Source organism: Panthera tigris, chromosome F3 (assembly GCF_018350195.1).
Source record: "Panthera tigris isolate Pti1 chromosome F3, P.tigris_Pti1_mat1.1, whole genome shotgun sequence".
In the NCBI taxonomy this organism is placed as follows: domain Eukaryota; kingdom Metazoa; phylum Chordata; class Mammalia; order Carnivora; family Felidae; genus Panthera; species Panthera tigris.
In genome coordinates this window covers 35,026,494-35,032,832 of record NC_056678.1, presented here as the reverse complement: position 1 = coordinate 35,032,832, position 6,339 = coordinate 35,026,494, and positions in this window count along the sequence as shown.

The following is a 6,339-nucleotide window of genomic DNA, read 5'->3' as shown; positions in this document are numbered from 1 at the left end:
AGATTCCAAATCATGCAGGTCTGCATCTCTAGAACCGTTGCCTCTCAGAAACTTAAGCTTGTACCCTGCCCGTTGGGTCCCCAAGGCACCTTGAAGCGCACGCATTCCACACTGGATTCATCCTGACCTTCCACAGTCCTGTGTATTCTCTGTGCTTCCGTCTCAAGAATGACAACCACTGAGGCGCCTGGGTGGCTCAGTCGGTTAAACATCTGACTCTTGATTTCAGCTCAGGCCACGATCTCATGGTTCGTGGGTTCGAGTCCCACATCAGGCTCTGCGATGACAACATGGAGCCTGCGTGGGATTCTCTCTGTCCGTCTCTCTCTGCCCCTCCCCTACACATGCTCTCTCTCTCCCTCTCTCTCTCAAAATAATTAAATAAACTTAAAAAAAAAAAGAATGACAACCTTGTCCACTCCATTGTCAATCAAGAAACCAGAAAATCATTCTTGCCTGCTCTTTTCCCCTTGCTCTCACATCCAATCAATGCATTAAGGGCTTTTTTTTTTTTTTTTTCATTTTCCCCCATATCTTCATTTTGGACAATTTCAAACATACAGAAAGATTAAAAAAAAGTAAAATGATTGGGGCGCTTTGGTGGCTCAGTCGGTTAAGCGTCCGACTTCGGCTCAGGTCACGATCTCACGGTCCATGAGTTCGAGCCCCGCGTCGGGCTCTGGGCTGATGGCTCAGAGCCTGGAGCCTGCTTCCGATTCTGTGTCTCCCTCTCTCTCTGCCCCTCCCCTGTTCATGCTCTGTCTCTCTCTGTCTCAAAAATAAATAAACGTTAAAAAAAAATTTAAAAAAAATTAAAATGATCCCTTATTTACTAGATCACTTTGAGAGTCACAGTGACTCACATTTTATAACGCATTTGCCTTCTCTCCCCACCTCCCTTCACCATCTACATATATTTTTCATAATAATACTAACATGCCACTTGCCTTTCCTCCCCAGGCTCTCACAAATATGCATTGTGTATATGTGTGCGATGTTTCCATGTGGATATACAGGACTTAAAAGTTGATTGTGGCTAATAGGACACTTCATCCTTAAATACTTCTGCAGGCATCTCCTAAGAATAAGGATACTCTCCTGTATGACCCACAGTGTCGTCACTACACCCGAGAACCGATACCAGTTGATTTTGTCTTTCCAGTATATTTCTCCAGACCCCAAGCTTCCCTTATCCTCAGCAGTAAAATCACCTCCTAGCTGCTTCCTCCTTCAACCCACACGCCACACTGCTGCCAAAGCGAACTTTCTAAAATGCAAATCTGCTGCTGCTGCCGCTGCCCTACCTGGGACCTTTCGATGGCTCCACATTACCTTGGCAATAAAGAATAAACTTCACATGGCACAGAAAGCTTTCGTTGCCCAGGTTCAGCTAGAGCAGCACTACCAGGTGGAAACCTACTATGAGCTACACGTGTAGCTTTAAATGGATAGTAGCCACATTAAAAAAAATAAATAAAACAAACAGGGGCACCTGGGTGGCTCCGTCAGTTAAGCATCCGACCCTTGGTTTCAGCTCGGGTCATGATCTCACGGTTCTCAGGTTCAAGCCCCGTGTCGGGATCTGCACTGACAGTGCAGAGCCTGCCTAAGATTCTTTCTCACTCTCTTTGTCCCTCCCCCACCCCCAGTCTCTCTCTCTCTCTCTCTCTCTCTCAAAATAAATAAATAAATACATAAATACATAAATAAAATTTTAAAGTAAAAGTAGCAAACAAACCCCTAAAAGAGCAACAACAGCAGCAAAAAACCCTAAAACACACAAATGAAATCAACCTTGCCAGTACATTTTACTTAACCCACTGTATTCAAAACAATTGCCAGAGCAACACAAACCCAATGTAAACAAATTATTAATGAGAGGCCCCTCACCTTCACTTTTCTTCAAAAGTCTTCAAAATCTGGCTGGTGTTTCATACGTACGGCACGTCTCACTTCACATGCTAACTTTTCGAGGGTTAAAGTGAAATGTATTCTTACCAAAACAGTAAGATTATATTTAACAAAAAATTATACTGTTTCAGTTTTAAAATTTGAATTCATTAAAGTGAAATAAAATGAAAAGTTCTGTTCCTCATTCATACCAGCCCCGTTTCCTGGGCTCAGCAGCCACAGCCGTGGAGAGAGTGCAATTCTCTAAGTGCAGTCCAGGGTCCCCTGAGGGACCTTGAAACATTTCCCAGAGGTCTCTAGGGTTGGTTGAAATGATTTTCTCTGATAATAGTAAAATGTGATTTGCCCTTTTTCACTTTTCTCCTCTCTGAAGTGTAGACACCGCCGTGTTCCAGAGGCCACATGACGTGTAATATGACAACATATTGAATACAGAAACATGAAAGGGAATCAGGAGGCTTCTCTTAAGCCAGATATTGAAGAGAGGTGCCAAAATGCAAAACAGTGCCCCTCTTCTCCCGAAGTGCTTTTATTTTTGAAAATGCATTATTTTTCATTAAAATATAGGTCACTTATATACTCACACAATGAGAAAATTACCACTTTTAAATGAATTACTGAATAATTTCAAAATTTCCCGGTTTTAGCTTCTGGGACAGTGATTATTGATAGATGTAACGCTCAAAATCCAAAGCTTTTTGGAGTCCTCAAGAACTTTTAAGGGGGTAAGAGGGCTCTGAGAAGCTCATCTACAACCTCCATAGCACGCAGGCCTCATGGCCAGTGATTGACTTCTTCATACTTTTGGCACGAACTTCCAGTTCCAGACAAGATGAAAGTAGACGTACCGCTTCCTATTCCTCTGGCTGAGCGCTTCTAAAAATTCTGGATGGTGTATAGAAAACATAAGAAGTGGGGTGCCCGGTGGCTCAGTCGGTGAAGCATCCGACTCCGGCTCAGGTCATGATCTCGCGGTCCGTGAGTTCGAGCCCCGCATCGGGCTCTGTGCTGACAGCTCTGAGCCTGGAGCCCGCTTCGGATTCCGTGTCTCCCTCTCTCTCTGCCCCTCCCCCAGTGGCACTCTGTCTCTCAAAAATGAATAAATGTTAAAAAAAAAATGAAAAAAAAAAAAGAAAACCTAAGAAGACTCTGAAAGGTAAACTGACGAAGGCTGGGGCCCTCGGGACTCCTAGAATGACATGTCACCAGGGTAGTGTTAACACAAGGATAATAGGGGGCCTGAACTTCCATTCTATCCAACAGGAATGGGGCACCCACCCCAACAGGTGTCAACAGCTGAATGGAGGGCAGGGACTTCCACCCCCGCCTGGTAACGAGGAATCTCCCCACCAGACCAGCACCAAACAGGACACTGAAATAAGATCTGGAGTTTTGTAACATAGTACCCAAAACGTCCAGGATACAACTTGAGATCACTTGTGATACCAAGGACCAGAAATCTCAACTTGAAGGAGAAAAGGTAATTAACAGACGCCGATACTGAGATGACAGAGAGTTTGGAATTATCTGACAAGGATTTTAAAACATCTATCATAAAAATGCCTCAATGAGCAATTATAACATGCTTGAAATAAAAGAACAAATAGAAAGTCTCCGCACAGAAATAGAAGATACAAAGAAGAATCGTGTTCTCTGCTTGGGCCTTAAAAGAACCCCTTGTTATTTCTGGAATGACCATCCTCACTTTGCACCTGGGCCAAGGCTCCTTCCTCTTCCTGGAACACTGATCTCTAGAGTCTTCTTTTAAAACAAAGTTGTCCCAGATGTCACCTCTTCTGGGAAGCCTTCCATGGTTTCCATGCCCCTTCCACTCAAAGCGTCCTTCACCATATCACTTAGGTTCAGCACGAATTGTTCTGTCATCTGTCCCTCCCATGTCCGCCAGTGAGAAGACTTTGACAGAAGAGACTGTGTCTTATCCCAGGTGCCTGGCATAGTACCTGGTTTATAATAAGCACTCAAAAAAATAAATAAATAAATAAAAAGGTTTGTCGAATAAATGAATAGGTCGATGAATACATGGGAACTTTTCCGTGGTACTCTCTTTTCCAATGAATACGATTAAGCTCTGTGGCCTGGGATTCAATGACACACACCTTTTTGATACTTGGCTTCCCTTAATACCTCCAACTTGTCTGCTGTACTGGGAAACACAGTGTTTTGAAAGGACCTTTTGCTTCCCCACATGCTTATCTCTGCAGGTACCTATGGATGCCCTTCTAGCCTCGAAGGTCCTCACCCGTTTCTGCTACCAAAATTGTATCCACTTTTACCACCCCACTCAGGTGCCATCTTCCCAGGACCCACCGTCCCCAGTCTCTCTCCCTGCCGGAAGGAGTCCGCCCACCCCTGGATACACAATACTTCACTCACTCTTTCCTTGTGTTCTTTCTCACCGGCTGCCTTGCATTTTGTTGTTTTTGTTTGTTTTAATGCATTTACAGTATTGTTTTCAAGACTGAAACATCTGTGGGTTCAAATAAATTCACAGCTTACCCATCTTTGCTTCTGCCCGCGGAGCGTCGAGCACAGCCCCCTGAAAACTCAGTTTTGTTTTCCGGGATAATAGGACTTACTTCATAGAGTGTCTGTGAATATTAAATAAAATACACTATTTAAAATTTGGTATTTGAAGGACTCCACGGAGGTGACAAGTCCTGGTAGCTGGACCTTCAAGACCTCTTTGGAATTCTGCTTTGTTTCGGCTGTTCTCACCCTGCTCCCGGCTGCGATCGTTCCTCTGGATACGGTGGCTATCCCCCACCTGCCCTCCTCCCTTCCACCCTCTTGCCTCTCTACCCCCAGACTCCTTACTGAGGCCCAAGAGGCCTGATGTGGTCTGGCCTGCGGATCTTGCTTGCTCTCACTCTGACGCAGCCTCAGTGGCCTTCTTGCCCTCGCTTATCTGCGGCTTCTCGAACTTGCCAAGGTTTGCCCCACAGAGCTTTGCATTTGCCATTTCCCCTGCGTGGTGTCATCTCCCCCTCGCTCCATTCAGGTGAGCTACGCTCTCAATTCTCCCCTCCTTGGGAGTATCCACCATACATGCAAAGTATCAGCCGTCACTCTCCATCATTTTATTTTATGGCTCTTGATACAACCTGAAAACGTATGTCTTTATTTGCTTAGATAAATGTTTGCTTATCGTCTTTCTTCTCCACCAGAATTGGAAGCTCCATAAGGATCTGTTCACTGCTCTATCCCCAGCCACTGGCACAGCGTGGGTACATAGCAGGTGCTCCATGAGACTTCCAGAATGACTGAATGCTGACAGTGAACTCGTTGGATGGGGTCTTCAGGGACAGAAGCAGCGTCCTGTTGCACAGGATCGCTTGCTTGCTACTGGGTTTGGTTGACCTACCTAGAGGGGATGCAATGCGGATGACCCATGAGTCTACACCTAGAGGACAATCCGACTTATCCACTTAGGTGCGACCGGGAGAAGACACTTCTGGGCATGCTTTCCACAACGGACTATGTGATGCTCCAGAGTTCGTTCGCTGGGGCTGACTGTGGGCACAGCAGGGGGGAGCTGTGCCTCACAGTTTCCTGGGCTCTTCAGTCTCTCCTTAGTCTCAAGGCCCCGGGACCTGCTTGGCTGGCCAGGCCTGGAACAGCACCTGTTGATGAAAGACTCTGGAAGCCCCAGACCTATCCTGAGACTGGCCCTTGCCAGCTTCATGACATCCAAGTGGAGGAACCTTGAAGCCCTGGTGGAACAGTGGGATGGTAGGATGAAGGGAAGAGCTTCGGATTCAGGACATCTGAATTCCAGGGGATCTGGGCAAGCGACCCCTCCTCTCTGGGCCTTATTTTGTCTTTAACTTGACATAGGGGAGTTAAGTTGAACGCATCTGTATAGTCGTCTTCAGCAGTGACCTCTTATAGTCGTATGAGCTTCATATGCGAGATCTGCTGGACTAGGCTGTTTAAGGGTAGAGCAGCCAAGAGAGAACCCCACCATGGAAACAAATGAACAGCTGAGTGGTAGGTGCCCATCATGGCCAGCAGGTGGAGCCATTGCCGCACCAGGGTGTTCAGGCCAAAGGTGGGGAAGTCTGAGGTTTTAAGAATGCAATGAAGCCTTTGGGGCATGCTGTCCAGCCACCAAAGAGAACCAGCCGCAAACCAACCCCCTAAATACACACACACACACACACACACACACAGCCCTCTACCTCTCAAAGCCTACATTGGCTGACAGACTCAGGGTAAAATACTACTGTAAGTTGCTGGGCCTGAGGCTTAACCTGTTTCAAAAGGTCCAGGTGCCTTTTCTTCTCTCAGGTTTCCCAGGAGACGGCACACTGTCTCCCTGTCATCTTCAACCTGCCAGACCCCTCATCTGGTCGCTCTCATGGCACGATGTAACTAGATGGAGACCGATCTGCCTTCTCTTCCCAGATT